The sequence below is a fragment of the Nothoprocta perdicaria genome, unplaced genomic scaffold (assembly GCF_003342845.1).
Source record: "Nothoprocta perdicaria isolate Ctin4 unplaced genomic scaffold, notPer1 scaffold_0, whole genome shotgun sequence".
In the NCBI taxonomy this organism is placed as follows: domain Eukaryota; kingdom Metazoa; phylum Chordata; class Aves; order Tinamiformes; family Tinamidae; genus Nothoprocta; species Nothoprocta perdicaria.
Genome location: NW_020454092.1, coordinates 19,063,817 through 19,086,927, shown reverse-complemented (window position 1 = coordinate 19,086,927; position 23,111 = coordinate 19,063,817). Strand labels below are relative to the sequence as shown.

Genomic DNA, 23,111 nt, shown 5'->3' with positions numbered 1-23,111 from the left:
CAAAAAAAAAAAAAAAAAGAAAACACACAGTTCATTAACCACCACCAACATTAAACAGAATGCAACTGGGAAAGCTAATTGTAGCCACTAAATCTTATGCTGTTTACCATCAATTAATACTTAATCTCTCAAATTTGAGGCTCTTGTTCTTACACCTCGTGCCATGTAGAGTCACCACAACCGTGGGCTTTGTGGCCAGCGATGGTTTTTGTGTGCCCTTGGGGCTGTGCAAAACTAACTGCAAAAGCCTCCGGGGGGCAGGCTGTTCAAGAGCTAATACTAGAGGTTTGGAGGCTTCAGTTGTTTAATTGAATGCAAACATCAGACCCTACAGAGAGTCCCTTTCAACTATCTCCTTTGTTGAAGTCAGTTCAACCTTGACCTGAGTAAGCCACATATGAAGATTTAAGGTGACCTCTAAAAAACCCAGCAGCAACACTGAGGCTGGGTATCTGGAGAAAAGAAATGTTTTCTTCTGAGCATCTTGGAGAACTGTGCCCAGGCAGTAGGAACCAGCAGGACCRTATCCACCATCCACCCGGGAAAGACATTTCCATCCTCCTCATTAGGATGCAATTTAAATTTGGGAAAATCCTTTGGGATATTTAGTTTAATTTCCTTTTGGGCCATTAAGAGCAGGCTGTGTCAGCACATACTAATGTGCTTACAGACTCCTAAGACGGAGCTTCTTTTTTTTTGTTCATTTTTGCTGGGCTTCTTAATTCTTGTACTTGTGATTTCCAAAGGCCAAGTAGTATGCTGAGTGTCCTCGGAGCAGGATGACAACTTGTGAAGTATGTGACAACATGGTTTGAGGAAAAAATAATACAGAAGCAGTGGACACCATAAATTACATCTCTTCAGTTATATGTCTGAAGCTTTTAGAATAACTGAGATTTGATCCTTTCTAACAGGAATTGAACCTTATGAATTGCAGATTACTATTATTTTTTTGATCAGAACAAAGAAGGTTTTCATTTTGAGGCCACATAGATGGTTTTCTGCCAGATGCTTTCTACTCTCTAACTGGTGTAACCCCTAGACTGTTTAATTGGCTGTTGCCAAAGAATATACTGTACTCTAGTGTTACCATCCATTGTACTACGGTACAAAGCTAAGTTCATCCAAGTGTCCATTTTTTTCTCTGAAAGTTTGTCCCTGCAGAATTCTCTTTAAAGTTACATTTGTCCTTGACAGTGTGAATATAACAGAGGCATTAGAAAGGACCAGATGTAGTGTTATGGAGCCTCTTTGTTCTCCCCTTCACAATAAAGCATAAAAATCCTACATAGTTTTAACAAAACTCTAGTATCTGGTCCTAATTGCTGTAAGTAAAGCACATGTGATCTAAATGTTAATCAGAATTCTGCATTTAATGAGGGGAAAAAGCATTATACTATTATATGAGAAATGTTAGGGCGCAGGAGCTGTTCGTGTTCCAATCAGGTGATTGTGCATTTGAATAGTATTTCCATTTAAATAGCTTTATCGCCCCGCTGATTCCTAAGCACTGAGTCAAAACAAAAACTAACAGCTAAATTGATATTATTACTAAGGAGGAATGAATAATAGGCAGTAAATCCATACCTGCTGGGAATCGTCAATGTGTCCATGGGCTGTGTCGGGGTGGGGATTTGCGCCAGCTTTATGGAAGCGTTGCATATACAGAGGAGCATTGCAGGGATGTAATTCCGTCCTACGGAGTTATGTTGCTGTTGAAGTCTTTCCCTGCTTGTTTTCCAGTCGGGTTTTGGGGAAAAGCTTGGTCACGCTGTGGGCTCGCTTCCCAGGGCCTCGCGTTTGGAGCAAGCCCAGCCTTTCACACAGGCACRTTTGAATTTAGTGGTCCTGCAGGACTCGGACCCATTTTCCCAAATCGCATTGGCAATTAAAGCCCAAACTGGGGTGACTCCATTGCTCCGGCCACCCTGGCACCACCGCTTCTTCTAATGCCTCTGAAGGGATTATTTTATAATCTCACCCTGTGAATGCAACAGCTGTAAGCCCAGATAAATTGCATCCCTCTAGAGAGAGGGAGCTGGGACTCGTTTAAACTGCATCCTGGTGGAATTACATCTATAATGTTAAATGGTGTTTGGCTCGATGTGATTGCTGCTGATTCAGTGGAAGATCCACCTTAGGATGCMCTGGCCTCTCTGTGTGCATAAAACAGGCAAAAAGCAGGTTGGTACTTGGTGCTTGCTGGTGCTGAAACCAAAGCACTAGCTCAGATGTATCAACTGTGGGGCTGCCCTCCAAGGAGTGGCCTTGGGCAGGGCATTAGGAGAAATGCATATTACTCTAAATTTGGCTATTCTTCTAGCRTGTGAAGTTGTCATGCTGCATTGGGTCCCAATACAACCAGACCTCACGAATTTTCAGAAACTTTCATTCTTCTAGGCCATGCTTTGCAGGTTCCCAAAAGCCAGCTGAGTTGTATYATCATATATCATCATATGTCAGGCACTGCCTCCTGCACCAAAGCGTGGCAGTTCTTGCATGCCGTGCTCGTGCGAGAGAGCTTCTCTCCGAAACCTGCCCAGGCGCCTGTGGAAGACCTCTGATGAGGAATTGTCCAGSCACCCCACTTGTCCAAAACAAGGTGGAAAACCTTTTTTTATTATTTTCTTTTACAAATGAGAGCCATACTATGATATCTGATCAGAAATTGTAATTCCCGGAAGAGACCGATATGAATGCGATTTGGAGCATATGGACTTTGGGCCCAATATAAGAGACTTTTTTTTTAACTGTTGTATTTTAAATTCCATCATAGCGGCTTAGGAGTTTGCTCATGTTTTAATGTGTGTTCTTGTTACTCTTTATTTCAAGCTCCRTTAGGAAATAGTGAGTCGAGTACTCCTGTTTCTGGATGATTCTCTGTTCTTGTTATTTCTTTTTCAATGAACCTTTGCTTTCTCATAGCCAGGTTTTGGATAGCTCAGCCCACCTATGCAATTGCAAAATAGAACATCACTTATCTTATTTTAGAGAAATTCTTTAACCATTTCTATTAATATGTGAATCCTATACAGGTAATTCAAGTTCTTGAGCAGAAAGATGCTTTTTTCCCCCAAACTTTTTGTTAGTTTCCTCACGAAAAAATCATTGAACTTTTCAAGAAGTGAGCACTATTAGTTATTAATGTAACAATTCCAAGCTTAAGTGGTGAGAGGAACCACAGTCCTTTAGAAATTCAATAGGAAAGGATGCAGCAATTTCTGTAGGAGAAAGCTTAGGCTCCTGTGCTACAGTTCACAATTCAAAGATGAATTTGTACATCTTTGTACATTTGTACAGCTGCTACCTTGAGGCATGGGGCACACATTTATATAAACACTGTTTTCTGTATTTTTTATGCACACATATGTGTATGCAAACATGCATGCATACATGTAGGTATAGAGGGTGTGGGTCTAATATGATCGCAGTATACAAATACGAAGCAGATGCTCAAAGAGGATAAATGCTTTGTGTGGGTAAAAAGTCTCCAGTCCTTTAAGTCCTGGTTTAGTATTTTAACCACAAATCCCCCCTTCCTTCCTACTATTCACACAATAATTGCATGAGGAGTAATTGGCATCCTTAGGAACAGCAATTCCTAATGAAGAAACCTCTATTCTTGAAAACGTGGCTGATCTCAATTGCATCTTTCATGCCATCGGACAAGCATGCACCGACTGAATGGGAAACATGAAGTGATAGTGCACATATGTTTCAAACATATGTGTGTTGGGCAATCTGTGCTACACAATATTAGAATTTCACATTGAGCTTGATAGAGAATTCAACATTGCAACTTAACACCTGGAAATCAATTCTTATACCTAGCTTCTTTCAAAACGTTAAATGGAAAATATTTTCCTGACATCTACGAAGCCACACTCTCAACGATTAAACTTGGAAATGTTTACTAGAAATTAAATCAATGGTGAAGTCTAGATGAGATCTGATTGCAGGTTTGAAATCTGGGATGGATGCTTTGTTATTCTCCCATTACTAATGATTGCATTAGAAAGAAAGAAATCAATAGCGTGACCATCCTGGCGAAGTGAAATGAAATGATTGGCAAAAAATGTCATAGTGCAAGAGCTGCAGAGCTCCCGTGTGCGAGATGAGCATCTTATAGCAAGGGGCAAATGGAGCATTTACATGAGTCCTGTGTAAAATGTGCACGTTTGGCGTTTTCAGTGGGTCTCTCTATGAGGACATAGCTGGAAGGCTCCCCTCTGGTGTCAGTCTTAGAAAAAACACACCCTGTCTTGAGTCGGTAGTGCTGAATTGCGCTTCTTTTTCTGTTGAAATGACAATTTTTGCATGGTTTTAATGAGAAGCAGCCCTGGGCCAGAAACTTCAGTCCGGGATTCTTCTTGCATTCTGCCCTATTTTGTTTTGTGTCGATTTTCGGCTGTTTTCATCACTATAACATCTGAGTGCCGTCCTGTAGCGCATTAAGCAGCGGGACTAACATCTATCATGTGGTGTTTATTCTGTCATCTCTCCCCAGGAAGAGAAGTGTGAGCAATGGAGTGTTTTATTTTAATAGCATTTTTGTTTGCTTGGTTTTGTTATTATGGCAGTCTTTTCTGAGGCAGGAGAAGTGGTTTCTTTTCATTTTTTAATGCCTCAGCTGCTGTGTACTGAAGTTAACGCAGGGAGAATCGAGAAGTGTATCCTGCATTTGAAGTGGATGAGTGTGACTATTTTCCYGTGCTTTGGCATTTATTCCGCGGCCTTATGCTTGCCTTCAAGAACATCTGCCTTCAGCATGGGTGAGCTTCAACTTGGCGTACAGAAGGGGTTCCCAAAGGATGGCCCACGGGCATGTGCAACCTGCAAAGTCATTCTGTGCCACTCACAGAAAGACCGTTTTAACTTAGATACTGAGTTGAAGATGGCTTTTGGTAGGCCAGAACCAACTTAGTGTTGCACTGATGGCCTTCTGTGAAGGCCATGATTATGGCCTTCCTTTGCTTCCATGAAGCAAATGCTTTCTGTAGACAAAAAGCTGCTTCTAGAGATGCTGAGGAGTTGACTATGTTCTTTTTCCTAGACTTTAGGGTAGTCTTCCAGGTATTCCGTGTGAAGATCAAGGGCAACCATGTAAGGCAAGGACAAGGGACTTGGTAGTCTAAAGAGAACCTTCATAGCAAGAAGAGGGCAACTTCATTCAAGGCTTCGCCTTGAGCTTTGAGTACTCAAGAGTAACCTGTCTAACTGAGGAAAGACTCTTAAGGTTGTCTTAAGGTTGCTAGTGTTACCTGAGCACTTCAGGCAAAGCCCACGGATATCTTAGTGTGGAGGGAAGGGCAGTGGAAAGAAAAGTGAGGGAAAGACTGAATGGAGCCCCTGAAGTTCTTCAGAAAACTGCTGGTGTAGGAGATTCAGCACTTCCATTCACTTGGGGATTCAGTGTTTCTAAGTTGACGCTCCTCATTCTGAAAATGAAGGGATCTGGCGTTTAGGGTATTAAGCAGCAAAGTTCATTGCAACTGGATATGAAGTTGAGAGGAAGTTGGCATGACATTTGATAAGGAAATTACTTATAAYGAGTGTTAACAAACCCTAAACCTGTAAAGGCAGAATCAGAAAAGAGGGAGGATGCAAGAATAAGAGAAACAAAGCTTTTTCTTTTTTCTTTTTTTTTTTTAACTGCCTGTAGAATGGCTTGAAGATGATGAACACAGTAATAATGCTAAGATTACTGCTAAACACAAAGTGAACTCTTCATCCCAGAAAGGCCCCGTAGCCAACGTGGATGGCTAGGTCAGTAGAAATCAAATCAACGCTGAGCTCCAGATAATATCTGATTGTGGGCTTTGTGTCTGGGCGGATGGTGTCTTTCTTGCTTCCTCGTTCTGACTGATGGCAGTCRCTGCAGAGATCAATAGCTGGATATGGCTGGCAACTGAAACTGTGTTAGGGAGAAAGACCATGCGAGAGCTTCCTTGGAGGCAATATGGATCCTCCAAGGTGCCGAGCGCCTTCAGCTGGGCCTAGATTGGGGTTCTAGAGCGCAGTCTTGCCCAGTCAGTTAGGAAAAATASTGGGTTGTGTTTTTTCATGTCCAATGTCATGTTTGTCAAAAGGACGCACCTCACCCCTCCTGGGCTTCCTATGGAGTATGTGGAAGTCCAGCTGGTGGAGGGGAAGGACTTCTTTGCTAATGTGTGCTATGGACAGCCACACAGAGCTTGCTGAGAAATACTTTTCAGTGCCATAGTAAAGGGAAAAATCATCAATTTTGGGTTTTACTGATGGAGAGAAAAAAAAAAAACCACTACATTTAAAACCTTTGAATCTGTGTTCTTTACATCTTTCCTCTGGTATTCTGAGAGCAATAATTGAAATTAAATGATAGAACTTCACTACAGTCTTGMAGTAAACTTTCAGTTAAAACATAAGTAAAAACATGTATATATAATTCTTTGCATTCCCAGTTTTGTTTTACTATTTTATTGTTCCTATCTCTAGTTGGACTTCATGCGATATTTGGGAACTGTAGCAGAAGTGTTTTTGTCCTCTAAAAGTAATAAGTAAAATCCACTCTAGCAATGGTCAGCTGGCTTATACACTGATTGAGCACTAATATATACTTATTTGAAATTCGGGAATCTTCCTTCTTGTGAAATTCACAGGKAATGTCCACAGAGCCGCTATAGAAAGGAGAAATATGGAAGTTTCAGGCTGTGCTTTCCTTCYGTCTTCACCTCTTCTCAGTATTCTGCAGCTTTTGGGATATACTGCGTGCACCTTAGACCTAGCACAAACCGAGGCTTAGYTTGCTCCAAATGATTTCCCACCCTTATTCCTATTGTTTATTATTTATTCTGCCTTAACTTATTCACAAGATTAAGTGGGTAAACGGCATCACAGGCGCTTATTGCTGCACAGTCCAGTAGGCACAATGATGCCAGTTGTAAATGCCGAGCGCTGCTGATTAGAGCTGTTATGCTAATATACATTTGTTTGTTTTACCTTTACCACTTCGCTTGCGTACTTCACAAATTAGGGTTTTATCTTCCCCCCCTCCCCTCTTACTGTTTTTATCATCAAATGAAAGTAATTTCCCATTTTTCCATTTGAATTGTCAAGTTAATTGAACTTAATGGCTTTCGAAAAAATCAATAATTTCCTACTGTTATTGATATAATGAAGCACATGTAAGAGATTATCCAATAACGGCACAAACTGTTTAAATGAAGAATTCTACTCCAGTATGAACTATTTATATTCCAGTAGACTGCATGTCCAGCGAAGGGGCTGCAGCACCGGGAATGAATAGCACGAGCTGCMTTTTGCATCTCATTTGGGGCTGCTGGCCTTTTATTATTTAACATGCTGTATTTTTTATGGCCAGCTTTAGAAAGCAATAAAACTCTCGTATTTGAATGCTTTTGAGGTCACAAAGTGTGCGGTAAGAGAGACGTATCTGCTCGTGCAGCTGCTGCATCTGTCAGCCAAGATACTTTCCAAGAGGGCTCAGGAGGAGAGAGACAGGGAAAATGTGGATGCTTCCTCTCTGGTTTAAAAATAGGTATTTATTTGGAAAGGACTTTGTGCCCTGGTTCCAGCGACAGTGTAATGGTCCCTAGGATAGTACACAAGAAACTTGGGATAAGACACTTCTGAACTGTTAAATCTGGATCAAAACCATTAAATCCTCCAATGACATAGGAGACGTTTTGGTCTTTAATTTAGGTATTGGTGTAGTAAATGGGGAATGGCAAACATAAAATTAATGACATTTAAATTACTGTTTCATTAGAAAACAATTTTACCACTGTAATTTACTCGTTTTGGGATGCCCAGAGATCAATAGCATTTGCCTGTATTTAAGATACGTGTGTTTATTGTGCAGATTTTTTGGAAAGGAGTTGCTATATCTGAAAATGCTTTGTACGATATTAGCGGAATTAAATGCAGTTTTAATTGGGCTCTAAAAATGAACCAGGTTGGCACTTGAAAATTCTACATTACTTCATCCGATGGCATGAACAGTGAGAATACAGAATTAGGGCATTTCTGCTAGATTTTCCACCTAGAAAAGGCAGCCTGGAAATTCCTGCAACTCCAGTGTTAAGAGGGTGGAGAGGAGAGTGGGGCTCTTACCTTCCCAGCATCCTCTCAGCTAAATGGCCTGAAACAGGGCCAATATTTGAATTTCTACTTGCAGTATTTACTTTATAAATAGATACTTCATGGGTTTCATTCTTTACTGAGATTGAATTAGCGGGTTAAATAGAGGGAAATATTCCTTCCTGTGGCATACTGATCTCTTTGCATCTTGCACTGACCTGATAACAGGCTAGCAGGAGAGTAAACCTAATTATTTTTTAAGCCAGAAGCTGACAATAGAGGACACTGAATATTTCTGAAACCGAGATCATCTTTTCTGTCATTAGAAAAGCAGGGAAATATGAAAGGAGTGTGAATTCAAGGCGTATAGCGGTGTGATTATTGTGGGGTTTTCAGAGTGCCTTATCACCTTGCAGCCCTATTTCCCCGATAAACCCTGCTCTTCAAAAGCCCCTGCTCTGCAAGCCAGGCTCTGTAGCCGTCTCCTAGCAAGGAGCAACCCAGTATTACTGCGTCCTGAGCCAGGCAGCACCCAGGCCTTTTGTTGCAATTTGCATTTTAAAAGGTTAAAAGGGAAAAAAAGAAAAACAAAATCCAGGAAAACTCTCTACTTTGAACCAGTGGTTCCCAAAGCCCCTAGTCCCGTGTTGGCGCGATGGTCCTGTGGCTCTGCAAGGCCTCGGGCGCCCCTTTTACCACCCTCGCTGTGACTTTGCTGCTGTAATTAAAATGCACGTTAGCTCTTTTTCTCTTTCTCTTTGAGCTCAGAGGCTCTCTGCTGCCAGCACCTCCAGAGTTCTCAGTTTAGCTGCCTTTGGTTCGCTTAATGACATAAGAGCGAGGAGCGGAGAGGGCCCTTTTCATCTCTACGTGCAAGGTTTGGGATTCATGATCTCTGCTGGTTGCTGGTGCTTCCTGCCACCACTGGCCCTGCAAACCCTTTAAACAGATGCTAATGAGCCCGACTCCTTCCCCTTCCTTCTGTATAATCCATGAAGGAGGGAAAGTCAACCTTAGTCTTACTGCCTAATGGTCTCTACGCGTTGCAGTTAGTGCAAAAGCGCTGCAAAGTGGTGGGGATCAGGAGTTAAATGCATGAATTAAACMGAGTCCCTCCAAGCAGGCTCCATCAGGAGAGAAGCTGCCTCTAGGGAGATGAAACAAGATTTCTCTTATATATAATGTTACGAGAGTCGCCCACTGATCCCCTGGGCATTTATAAACATTACCAGCACCCTAGTGATGTGGACAGAATATGATTTTACAGCTCCCCACCTGAGAGGTTGTTGTGTTATGGATGTCCTACACCATAAGAAGGTTTGAAGGGGCATAAACATTTTGCTGCCTATTGTTCAAGAGATCCATAATGTCTTTTAACGTTGTGTGTGAACACCATACACAGTATTTTGGGTTGGCCAGCAACCATTGACATGTGATGCATCCACAAGACTTGCTCCCATCCCTGGGGGAACATGGGGTGGCCACTTATGAGAGGGTCTGTTGACTACAGGAGAGGAAAAAAAAAATAGTATTGAGTGTAATGTCAGAGAATATTTCTTTTTCCAGGCAATTAGAGTCCTTTTACACATTTTTCGTCTTTCTTCACACACCTTGCCCTGAGTAAAGTTCTGCAGGGGTTAGATGTAGATGTTTATGTTGGAATTTGATAAATTGATTTCTAAACGTGTGTGTAGTGTTTGCCTGTGATGGCTTTTGTCACAAGGAAAAAAAAACCCTTCCTCAGATGCTCTTCTTATCAGTAATCCCTTTGCCAGAGGATATAAATGGCATTACTAAAAAGGAGTAACAAAAGAAGAGGAATATCTAAATGAAGCGTGCCTGCTTTTTCTGGCAGATGTAACTTATAGGGCTGAGTCCTCCTAAATCCAGCTCGAATGTTGTAAAGCACTGACTGTATGGTGCTAGCAGCTGTTTATTTCCCCTGCAGGCGCCGGGAATTGTGTTCCCGTAGTCCTTGCGAGATTCCCATTTCAGCAGCCTCTTGGATCTACGTGTCCTCTCTGAGGATTTGCATGGGACACAGAGCCTTTTTCCTCAAGTACTAGCATGCCATGTGTATAAAACAGTCACGTGGCGACCTCGATGCCCGCATCCCCAGTGCCTTTAGCTTGGAGATGGTCTTGTAGGAGGGTTCTGCTTGGTGCAGATTTAGTTTTGTACTATTGCCACTCTTGTACTAATTCTTCATGTTCTGCTCTCGCCCATCATGTTTTGGTGTGATGCAAGTTTCTTCATGGAAAAGCCTGGGCTTAGGGAATCATGATGCCTGTCAGCCGCCCAAGCGGGGCTCCCACGTTATGGAATTAAACGGGGATTGTGTCAGCACAGAAGCTCAATGTAGACAGTTCACCCTGCAGACCATGACTCGCTTTGTCCATAGCATTTGGAAGCTCTGCTTTCCCTCCACCCCTTAGCATATGCAGCTGCAAATTATTGCAATGGCTCTAGCTCACCAGCCTAGAGAACGTGGTGTTGGACACTAAGCGTTCCCTTCTGTGCRTGTTGCCCATCACTGTGTGCCACGTTTCCATCAGATCTCATGGTCGTCACCTCYCAGAAAGGGTTTTCTCCCTGACAAAAGGGAGAAATCCCCGTGGTGCTTCTGGGAATTACCCGTTAGCCTGCTCAGAGATGGGAGGTGACTTCCTGGTTCCCTTTGCTGATGCCRTTGTGCACACTCCAATACAGAATGTTTTGTTAATCCCTTAAAACAGAATAACTAGAAATAATCTTTCAAAATAATGTTATTTCAGTTCTATTAAAAAATAAATAAAAATAAAAAAAGACATTTGCTAGAGTTTCTGTAGCCACTGGGATTTTTAAGCTTGTCACTCTCAGGAAGCTGATCATTTTGGTGGCCAGGTCGCGTGCTTTGCAACTGGTTTCCTTTGGAGGGTGTTCATTTTCCTCACATCGGTTTGGAGCGATATGCTTGCAGTCTAGCCATGCAAGAGTAATAGCTGTGATGAAGACAGCTCCGTGTTTTATTGTGCTCTGAAATAATTCCATTAAGATCTAGTCTTTTCCCGGAGATGGATTTCTGTTTGCTCTGCATKGTGGTGGCTCTGCTGCAAGCTCTACCCCTTGCGAGCATCACAGTGGTATTTGGGCCCAGGTAAAGTCCGTATTAGACCCTCATTAGCTACTCTAAGGTCGTACTTCATGTCTGCACAGCATCCCACCCAAAGGACAAGGCAGAATGCAAGAGAAAGAGCAGTCATATCCATTCTTTATGGATGGGGAAAAGGGATGCAAAGAGATTAAACCCAAACTCGCCTGGGAAGGCTGGGACAGGAACAGGATTTGAAATCAGCTCTCCCGAGTCTGAGGCCAGGGCCTTAATCACAAAACCAGCCCCCGCCTCTGTGCTTTTATATTATTTAATCAGCTGGAAAAAAAAAAATGCAAATTGATTTAATTAAAGGAGAGAGCAAATTTCTWATTTCAGCCTAGATTTGTTCTATGGTTATGGAAATTTTGAATAATGGATACTAAACATCCRTAATTTCTTTTCTCAACAGATGTGTTTTCATTTACACAGCTGTGCCAAAATTCTAGTTCTGTGTTTCTATATGTGTAATTTTTAGCCTAGAAATGGATCTTGTGACAGAGCACCAATGGGTATTGTTTGCTGCCTGGTGGACTAATCCTCTTTTGGGAAGAAAAATCAGTCCTTTTTGTTCCTGCAGACATGGGCTCTTCCTTTAAAGCATCTCTAGAAAGTATTTTATACTTGATGAAGCAAATCCTCCAAAGGCTTTGTTATTCCGGTGGTAGCATCACCTGATAGAATATTTCAATCCTACGGCCCTTCGGATGTTCCATGTGGGACGTTGGCAGCTCGGATTCATGTGTGTTCCCCAAGTTTTGAGGAGTCATTGCTGCAATTCAGCTCATTTCAAATGCACAGGGTTCATCTGGGAGGTAGACGCTGATGTTTACTCTAGACATTGATCAGAATGAATGAGGTTGCCTCCTTCCAACGTGCAAGACACAAATGCAGCCTCTTTGCTCAGCAAAGCCTTTAAGTATGTGCTGATTTTCACACGTGTGTGCTGTCAGAGAGATGCTCCTGCCATTCAGCATCACTAAATTGCAAAGGTTAATGCAAAGAAGTGTCACTTGTCAGCTTCAGCAGCTRGGAACATGGTCAGGAAATTGCACACTTACTAAAGCCAGGAGAGCATTTCATGTTCACTGGGYGTTCAAAACATGCCCCTCAACACGTGGTGTATGTGGTGGGGACCAGGGCCACCTTTGTTGGTGTTTTCCTACCTCATTTTACCCCTCATGTTCAGTGTCTTGCAGGTGCTGGAGAGATCAARGAGAGCAGAAGGGCAGGAGAGGAGCTTTGTTGCTCCYCCCATACTGCTTTGTACTAGTTCATTGAAGCACCACAGCAAAGCGATGCCAAAAAGGGGTTGTATTTGAGTTGATAACTGAATTCCTAAAGAAGATGCTGATTTAAAAGCTCTCTATGGGATTATAACAGCCCTTGGTGCCCTTTTTTCCCCCCAGGAGAATGCAGGAACGATTGCAGTGGTTCTTTGAGGGACCTGCATCTTTGAGGATGCAGGGGCTGATGCTGCCACTTGCTAGGGTTGCGCTGCCTATTTCAGGCTTGCGTTAGGTTTTATGAACTTTAATGAACAGCGAGTAATAAATTTGCTGAAGAAATTGGGTTAGCYTGTGATTAACATGCAGAGTGATGCAGACGAGTGTACCGATGATGGGAACATGTGCTCCCATCACAATGAAATGCAGATGAGAGGCCCTGGAGCAAGCCCAAGGATGTGGGCCAGCGCGGTTTCATCTCTGTCAGCTTTAATCTGATCTGCAGCCGCCGCGCTGCCGGCCCRCAGAAGCAACCTGCAGCCCTGGGAAGACCCAAGCACAACTTTTCTTTTCCATTAGAGGCTATTAAAACATTTTCTTTCAGGTTTTCCTTGCAATCAAAGCTCCGCAACACRAGAGAGCGGCACGCTGGCTCGAAAAAACATTATTTCTAGCAGTGGGGAAGGGAAGGGGCAAGGGCTGGGAGATGCCTCTTGATTTGGTTTAGTGTTTATAACACGCTGCTTCGGCGAACACTCATTTTAGACAATTGAAACCCAGCTGAGCCTCCTTGTYGTATGAGAGCCCTGTGGTACGGAGGGAGGGAGAGCCCCCCCCAGCTTCCAATGAAGTGCAAAGGAATGCTGCGAAGGGAAAGAATAAATCAATTTTAAGTGGTAATCTATGAAGTTGCCCGGAAAATGATGAGAAATGAAGCAACTGGTCGCAGGAAATTGACCTTGAAAGCGGTGTTTATCGCGGGGCCGCTGGCGCACGCGCTCGCCCRGGGGGCTGCTCCGAGGGGGGAATTTAAATCAGGCTTTGCTCTGAATCCCCTCCTAGGGTGCTTTGAAGCTGACGTATTTGGGAGCAGCAGTGGCCAGAGGAATAGCCACGTTGTGTCGGGCCTTCAGATGTAAGGGCAAGAGATGCTATTTTTGCCGTATTTTATGTTGCTTCACAAATAAACATGTGAAAGCAGGTAAAAGGACAAGTGGTGCCGGCCTAAGTCACCTCAGCTATTTTAAACACTAGGATCTACTTAGACCAGAAGAATGGTTGCTGCAGTTTTATGTAGAGAAAAGGTGCAGAGGGATGTGAGAGTTGGAATTGAGCTTTAACTGGAAATCCTCTAGCAAAAAAAACCCCAGTAGACTGGCTGTGATTTCCATAGCGTGTGTGATTCTGGGGGAAGGTCGGCAGTGCTTTGGGGTAAGAGATGCTTTTTGGTTCAAGTGACGATGCTGTAGGTCCTCGTTRCATAGCGCTATTGAGCTGGATGCCRCACGTGGTGCTGGTGGCCCTTCTGCAGCTCTTTCTCAGCCTTCCTCCTGGTGCCTCTGCTATTCCCAGCTGTTTTATCAGTGAGAAACATACTCCAGGATTCCCATATTTTCTCATATAGCGTTTGCACAGAGAGCCTGTGGTTTCACCTTCTCAARGCATTGCCCGTGTTAATCCGAGCTCTGCAAGCAGCCTATCTGGTTTGCTCAGTTGCTTAATGTACKTGCTGACCTCCTCCACATCACAGAGGCTGCTTGTGCCTAAGCCAGGCAGCAAACACCTCCCGAGCTCTTCTCAGTGGTGGCCAGTGACAGGACGAGGGGTAATGGGTGCAAGCTGCAACCCAGGCAGTTCCATCTGCACGTGAGGAGGAACTTCTTGCTGTGAGGGTGCCAGAGCACAGGCTGCCCAGGGAGGCTGTGGAGTCTCCTTGTCTGGAGGTCTTCAAAACCCACCTGGATGTGACCAGGTGTGCCTGCTTGAGCAGGAAGGTTGGACTAAATGATCTCTAGAGGTCCCTTCCAACCTCAACCATCCTGTGGTTCTGTGAGCCGCCGTGGGTACAGCCCGTAGCATGGTCCTGCTCTGGGTGGTGTCTTGTCCCAGGCTTGGGTTCCCCTCCACATTTCAGAGAAGTGGCTGGAGGCATCTCCTCATCTGCCAGGTCCTGCTGTGTGTCCTGGTGTGAAACCCGGATTGATCGAGCACTGGTGACGCTTGACTGTGGTGTTACAGCACCCGAGCTCTGATGGAAAACTCGCAAATAATAAACCTAGGCTCTGTTTCCAGACTATGCAAAAACCAAGGAATTTCAAAGTAAGCCTTCTGCTACCCAGACATTTAAAATTCAGCAAGCTCCTTTTTTTTTTGTCCTGGGTCTTGAGATGTTAATGACTTTGACTAATTGTCAACACCACCAATTACTATGACTGATACCTTATCATTTCCCACAATGAGCAATGCTAATTAAAATTGATTGTGCTGCTGTTCTGGCACAGCAGCAAGTTTCCTTTTCATTTTTTGTTTAAACATGAGCTTATTGTGCCGATTTGGTGAATTAAATAAGGAAAGCTCATTATTCTGATGTTTATTTTTGAGCAGGGGCTTTAAGGCACATTGGAAGCCGGTTACAAGTGTCAAAGAAACAGAGGAGCTTGAATGAAATGTGTTTTTGTAGTACAAAAACACACACCTAATAATAATATTTAGCACTCTTATACCACGGTGCTTTTAACTTGATCACATCTCTACAAACTTAAATACTCCTATTATCTCTGTAAGGCGGGTAAACACCATTGCTTCCATTTCACAGATATTGAAGCTGAGGCGTAGGAGCTTTGATCCCCTCTAGTAGCAGCGCRCTTCAAGCTCTTCCCTTCAATTAGATTGCAGATATCTGCTGCGCAGAGGACGAGCCAGGAGGCAGCCCAAAGACTGGTGAAATGCAGTTAAGCAAGACTGACTTGCTTAAATTAGGTGCAAGCTTGACCTTTATAGCTCACTAGTTTTGTAGAAGTGCAGGCTTTTAATTTTTTTTTTCTCTTTTCCCCCAAGATAGCATCAYGGAGATGTTGATCATCAGAGAGCAGGGGTGGTACCTTCAAACTCCTGTGTTAAATATCTCCTATGAAGTGCTACAGTGGTGATTTATATCCAGATGCTTTTTTTGTTWTGTTTTTCTTTTGAAAATGCAAACTTTTCCACAGTGTATATTTATGGGGCAGGTTATAGGTGGCAGATGCAGCCGTTTCCATACGGTTCTACCTCTTCTAAGTGGCTGATAGCAGCTAATTGCATGAGACTCTGACCTTATCCCGTTGGAGGCTGATTTTATCAGAACAATTGATTCATTCCATGATCAATATTAAAGAGTTAAAATGTAATGGATATAAATGCATGGAATTGCCTGAGATATGCCTTTACTTCCTCCCACTTAGTCTGGAAATTTGTGTCATCTATTCCATGGCAGTTTATAAGGAGCTCTGTCTCTTCAAGGATTCTTCTCGTTTCACATCTGCTCTTTCATAAGCAAGTTTTCTCTTAGYCCTTGACAGAAAAGGAACCCATCTTTGCTTGTCTTGTATGTGTCTTAAATGAGCAGCTACAGAGTTAAAAAAATGTTACAGTCAAAAAATGCTACACATTCGGGGGAAAAAAAAATAYCTGGCACTTGAAATCAGCATAAAAACATTTTATTTTACAGACGGGAATTACAGATTACCAACAGCAAAGATCATAACTGGAAAGCAAGCAGGTGGTCTTGAGCACTATTTCTTTGTGATTTAGTTACACAAATTCCCCCGGAGCCCTGGTTCCCCTCTGGATCAGGATGGGAGCCAGGAGTAACGTTATAAATCTGTAGAGCTGCCCATGTTGCCATGATTGGCCCTTGTGTGAGTCCTCCCTACTGAAAAAGGAGCTTGACCYGTCCCTGCTCCTCCATCCCTGGGCTACACAGGGACCTAGGTCAATTCATGGATCTGGCTGAGAATTCAAAAAAAACCCCAACAAAATGTTTTTCACTTTTTTCAGGTTGCCTAGTTTTTCCTTGCAGTTGCCCAAAAGCTGCTGGAGCACCATGCAGGGGGGTCAGGAGCCCAGTTTGTGTTTGGAAGAAATACTTTGTGTTCAAAAAGTGCTAGGAAATGCTGCCGGAGAAGTGCAGAGTGTTCTCACTGGAAGCAAGGGCTGCTTTTTAGCAGTAAAGCACCMAAAAGTCTTCTTGAAGCACCTCAGACCTAATTCTCCTCTCATCTGTATTGATGTCTCTCCATGGGCTACGCTGAGGTTGCTCATGATTTACACCATAGAATAGCCACAGAGGAGCCATGCCCTTCTACTACCTTTGTGGGGGTAATAAACAGCAYGTAGGGGTTAAAGATTTTTCTCTTCTGTTTCTAAATTTCCCACAGAATTTTGCTGTGGAAAGAGAGTTATAAAAAAAAAATGGGGGAAGGGAAAGAGAATGTCATTTGGGTTGTGATTTGCCATTAATTAAACTTTACTGTGACACATCCTCTGTCAGGGGACTCCAGACTCTCATCTCGGTGGCCTGGTAGAGCGGAGGAGCATCTCTGTTGAGATCAATGCTCATTATTATTATCCTCATTAYCGCCATGATCCCCATCGGTGTTTGCTCTACAGCGCTGGCTGTGGAGCAGAGACGTGGTGAGATGACCCTGGTCTCTTCACGTTCAAAACTACCCGTTTTGGACAGATAAGACAGGAAAGGACTGGGAGGGGAAAGGGGCATGGTGACTCCTCTGCCATCTCAGATTGGATTCATGGCAGGGCTGGCTAGTCTGAAATCAAAATGGGGCTTGATTTCCTCTGTAAATGACATAATGAAGAGCTATTATCTCATGATTTTCATCAAAGGACAAGTATTTTTGCATAGGTGGAAAGCCACAGAGCACAAGAAGACAGCGAGGTTTTTGAGACCAATTTTAGGTGTGGCAGACCCACACCTGCATGTGGGGAGCACTCCGAGGTAGGTGGGACTGGAGCCTGGCTTAATACCAGGCAAGACACAGCCGGTGAGGGCTGCCAGCTTTGGAAGCTGTTCCCTCCAGCAAGAAGATCTGATATGGAAACTGTGGCCCAAGTCTCAACCTTTTCACATCTGGTCCAACAAGCAGGATTTTGAGAATGGTTCTCCTGCCCTCCTGCAGTCTCCAGGGCATAGCTGTGAGAGAAGTGCTCTTTTTCCAAGCTYAGAAAGAAGAGTTGGCAAGAAGTCCAGCAAGATTTAAGGTCCTAGCAGCAGCTCTTCCTCCAGGTGCTATGGCCTGATGTTGGGACTGGAGGGCTCAACTGCWTCAGGAGGGCTGGTACAAGGCAGGTTCTGCTCCTGTTCTTCATTCCCTCAAAGCCACCTCTGCAGACAGTCACTGTGGGGATGCCAGTGGCAGGAAACACCAAGAAAAGGGCAAACGCTGCCAGAAGCATCCGGCAACGTCCTTTGCATGTAGAAACCACTCGGAAAGATTGTCTAGATGGGAAATGACATTTGGGGGCCCAACGGCCYTCGTGACGTCCCTCTTATTGTTGTGAATGCCAGCAGAGGTAGGGCTGGAGGCTCAGACCGTCGTGGTTGTAGATGTACCCAAGCAAGTGAGCCTCTTTCAGGATCCACGTTGCCCTGTACCTAGAGCATGAAGAAAAACATTTCTGTAGAGAAATACTTGGGGGAGACCTTTTATATGGGAAGCATCTGATGACCTTGCTTCATTCAGTGCCCTTGGGCAAAATGGAGCAGCAAATCGAGGTGTCCCTGTGGCTTAAGGGAATGGACTCTGGCTTAAGATGCTAGTAATCCCACAGATGCATATGCAGTGCCATAGTTTCTTTTTCCTGCCAATCCTGTTGGGAGGGCAGGGAGCAGATCGAGCTCTTCTGGCTCTCGTGTTGCAGCAAATGTCCAAGCAGTTGAGCTCTGAGCCCCGGGAAGAGCTGAGACTATCTCTTTAAAAGCTACCCAAAGATTTGGGGTTTCTGAGAAAGATCAGAACTAGGCAGCTTACTTCCAGCTTGATGAAAGAGGTGTTAATCCTACTGCTCATAAAGAATTTAAGAATATAAATGTACGTGCCGCAGACTGGAAGATTAGAGGAACACTTAAATAAATGATAGAGGCTGGATTGACAGAAAAGCTGTCATGCTGGGATTGGCTTTTGCCCACGTTGGGGTGAGAYGATTCCCAGCCCCTGTAAAGCCCCATCTCTGAAGAAGTCATTGCTAAGGTCTCTGGCCATGGCTGGTGTCCATCTGTCCTCGCTGTGTCACTCGAGTGMAGGTGAGTGAGGAGTGCCCAGTGCAGTGAGGTTTTTACTCTGCAGGTGAACCCGTGTCCCGTTAAAATGTTTGCCATGTATAARAAGAGGTTTGGGGCTGTTGCAGCTCCCAACCATCAGTTTGCCCCCATAGGACCCCGTGCAGCTCGTTGCACATCCCTGTGGCATGGGAGCATAGGGATGCTCGGCAGCACGGATCCAGAGCRGGCACTGCTGCATGGAATTCCTGGAAAAGGGTGTTCTTGTGCAGGACATGCCCTGCTTTTCCTTGTTATCTTTRAATCCATGCAATTAGCAGAAAAAAAGAAACAATATTTTTTTTCACCCAACAAGTCCGATGATAAAATTATACTGAAGGAAAATATTGATCCCTACTTGATCTCTCTTTTAAAACACGGACATCTGCTGTTTCCCTGGATTGTCTCAGTCAGTGTGTTGCCGGTGGCAATATCCACAGAATGTCTGGCAGGAACACGTCTTGTCCACTGTCTTGTCCCCATCCTGCCACCGATATTTCCCTCCCTCCCTTTCTCTTCCTGGATCTGCTTGGTGGATGGGGAGGAGAAAACTGCCTGTTGTGATACGTAAAGAAAAGGATCCGTGGAGCTACAGGCTACTAAGCTTTTCATTCATACCTGGTAAACTGGTTCAAATGATAAGAAAAGAGAAAGCACCTGGGAGATGCTGATAAGATCAGGCTTATCCAAGAGACAGGTACTATAGGCTGTGGCTGGAAGTGATAGGAGAAGCCTTGGCTTGGTGATGCAGTGGGTCACTTACAGTCTCTCRCTGTTAATCTCTTAGAAGTCTGCACTTGTCAATAAGACACAAAGCGACGGGAACTGGTTTATGTCATTTATTTATGACTGTGAAATGTCTTCAGCAAGGCATCTTGTGGAAGGCAGTCCAAGAGCCCCRGCAGGTGAAATGCAAAAGCAAAGACTTGGATCAAAACCTGGCTAAGGGAGAGGAAGCAACAATTAGGAGCAATTTCCACCAGGGCAGGGGCTTAAACRGGGCTTCCCTGCAAGCTCTGAGGCTGCATTGGGAGACCTGTGCGCTGGGACAGATGAGAGAGTCCCCCGATGTCACGGGGAGTTTAAGCTTGATCTTCGGACTGCCCTTAGATGGTGCGTCTTGTTTCTTCCAAACACGCGCCTTTGTCCTAAGCAAATTGATTTTTGGCTAAGAATGCAGAAAATATYGTTTGTCTGCTCTGCTTGCCACTCTGCCCTTTGCGGCTTTGTAATGCTGGTTTAAAAGTCCTCCCCACCTTGGAACTAATCCAGGCTGCTTCCCGGCTTTCCCAGCTTCCCATCCCTCTCCCTTTCCCTGCCACCTTTTTTAGGGCAGCTAAGTGCCACTAGATGTCCCTTTAAAAAGGGGAACTGAAGCCACGTGCTGGCAATTAGCAGAGAGAGAGTTTTTAAGGAATTGGAATGTTGCATTGTTGTGATTTGGGAAACAAAAGCTGAATGTGAACTGTAACACTTAGCTATGGAATCCCACTTTATTTTTCTCTAATGCAGGCTAAGCTGCCTTACAGCAATCTTTTAAATGTAATGATTGAGACTATTATAGGGAATACTATACAAAGCAGCATTTTTTTTTCAGCCTAAATAATAAGTAGGGCAAGGTTTTAAATGAGGCTAGAGTAATGAATGCTGTACAATAATTTTGATGATAAATTTCCCCGGAGGATAAAGTAGAAGAACAGAAGCAGGCTGTATTTAATCATGCAAAGTTAAAGGAATGCAGACCAACAAATATTTATAGAAATGTGCCTTCTTTCTAACCTTTTCCAGCATATTGCTCCCCATGTTCACCTGAGAAATGTAGGAAAATTCAGCGTTTTGGTGTGTGATAATTAAAAGGAGGAATTGCTCACAGAGGGTCAAGTGTTCCTTTGATGTGGGGTGCAGAAATCCCTGTTTCCTGTATGCTGGAGAAGGCAAGCAACGAGACATTTGTTTTTCACAGCTATTTCATTCATCGGTGAGCCTGAAAGGCTTGCTCTGAGCAGCTATACAGCACGCTATACAGCAGGCTGGGGCACATTTTGCAGCTGCTCTTTGCCTAGGATGGGCCCAAGGAGGAGCGTCTCCACCGCCTGGGCACGAATGTTCACTTTGCTCCCCAAGTGACATAGACACCTTCGTGCAGGGCTGTTTGGGGCATAATAAAAACCAGAGCTGGAGCCTTGGGCTCACTGAGCTCACTCCAAGGCTTTGCCTATGCCCCATGTGTGGTGGAGGCCCCTCCAAAGGCCAAGCTTATGGTTGTGAGCTCATGGTCGTGATGCTCCTTGTCCTGGGTTCCTTCTGGCTTCTGGTCCTTGYGGTGTGTCTGGTGCACAAAATTCAGAAAACAGAGTGAAAAACCTCCCTGTGCCCCTGCCCAAGCTCACACTGGCTGTTCTACCTCCAGGGACATGTACTTGCATTTGGGTTACGCGCTCATTCCATCAGTGTTGATTTGAGTTGAGTTGTTTATTCTTTTTAATAACTCTCTTTAAAATAGAGTGTTTTTCATGTATTCTAGCTCAACTCGTGATAGTTTTCACTTTGCGGAGGCAAGAACCTGAAGATCTCCRTTCTGCTGAACGCTGCTTAAAACATATATTGATTTCCAATTTAGGGGTTAACTCTTCAGCTCTTAGAAATGCTTTTGATATCAATTTTCACCTTGCCTAATGTTCATTATATGCTGAATGTTATTATAATAAGCAAGCTAGGATCTCATCTGGTGAGATGATTAGTTCTAGCGCCTCCAAGACTGTAACGCGCAAAGATTTACTTGTCTTGTGTAAGCATTATCCTAGCCTGAAATATCTGTGTTTAAGGCAATGGCCTGAGAAATGGGKTTTTTTGGTGTATGTGTGTGGTCTGGCTTACACATCCTCTCGTGTTGCTTAATGTGCATCGTCCATCCCCAAAATGATCTAATAACCTAACGAATGGTACTGTTYATCCCCTTGATGTTGTTTTCTCCTAGTAATTCCTGAGAAAGGGACCCCCTGTGCAGAGGTGGGGTTGTTGGATGGCTAAGTGTTCAATGCACGTGCTGAGCAGTGGTCCTGATGGCATTAGGAGGCACAAGGTCAGAAGCTCAGGGACCTGAACCACTGGAGAAGAACCACATAATCCCCTGCAAACAGGCTCTGTAGGATCTCTTATTGCAGTGGCAGAGAGGGGAATTATTTCTTTTTAAAGGTAGGCACGTGAATTACCTCTGTAATTGGCACAGGTCTGATATCACTCAAATCTACCGTGTCTTCTAACACATGAATTTGAGGTTCAGGCCATGGGAGCAGAGAGATTTGGATAAAATGGGGCGTTGTGCTCTTTGTGTGCTCGTGTTCTCCACAACTCCTCCTCGGGAGCATGAGGCCCTCTGAGACCTTGCTGCAGCCCTGCTGTTTTCTGGGCAACAGCAGCAAAGTGTTGAGCCAGACCTAGCCTGGGTTTATATTGCTCTCCCCTGCCTAATGCTTGTTTTGCAAGCCCAAGTTTTACTTTGTGCCTAAGTAAAACACTCCAAACGTTATTTAAAGCCTCGGATCCAGTGGGGAGGGGAGGGCAGGTAACACAGGGAGCCCTGGGGGCTCCAGGCCCTGATGCCAAAATCAATGTCTCACCATCAAATTGTTTCAGCCTCACACCATCTTKTTCCTGTTTATGGACAAGCATAACTGCAAAACAGTAAAATCCTCCTGATATGCAATTATTGTTGCTAAAATAAGTGTGTGCAGGTTGTAGYTTTCCCAGCCCAAGCAGRCCAGGAGCTGCCCAGAAGGTCATGSCAAAGGACCCATAGTTGTCATAGCCACCTCCTTGCAAGTCAATRAAAGTCCCTCTGAAAATYAGTATTTGTACAGGCTTCCACAGCCCTRGATGCCTGTGGTGGGAACGGAATGCCCAAGAATGGGACAGGGCAAAGCATCCCAGATGAGGAGATGTTGCTGCTCTATCGCAAAGGTTTTTTGGGGGCAAAGTGAGAGGAAACCTCATCTTGTTGAGCGGGCAAGAATTTAACAGAGAGTTTCAAAGGCTTAAAATAAATCTATCTTAATAACTGGCCTGCAGGGCTTTTTTCCTTAGGTGTGTTATAGCGGTAATGATGCCTCCACGGTGAACTCAATTAACCTGCTGCAACCTTTTGGGTGACAGGGAGTCCTAAATCTGCCTTTTTATGAGGGTGCCTGCAAGATCTGAAGTGACTGTGAACTTTTAGCGCTGATAAATGCCGTTTTCTAATGAGTGCCCATTTGTTTGTTTTTAATAGTGAGAAAGACATGGTGGTTGTGAGTGGGATCTAGTGTTCATGGTGGAAAAGGAGCTCTCCATACAGGAGCAAGGTAAGTTTATTCTTTTTTTTTTT

General features: G+C 44.1%; 1 protein-coding gene across 1 annotated transcript in view; it reads left to right on the top strand.

Annotated features, from left to right (window-relative positions):
• DAB1 (DAB1, reelin adaptor protein) overlaps positions 1–23,111 on the top strand; it is a 224,081-nt gene that overhangs the window by 27,124 nt on the left and 173,846 nt on the right. Inside the window, exon 2 of the mRNA XM_026034677.1 lies at positions 23,016–23,088. The gene's annotated coding sequence lies outside the window, so the exon portion shown is untranslated. The remainder of the gene's footprint in view (positions 1–23,015; positions 23,089–23,111) is intronic.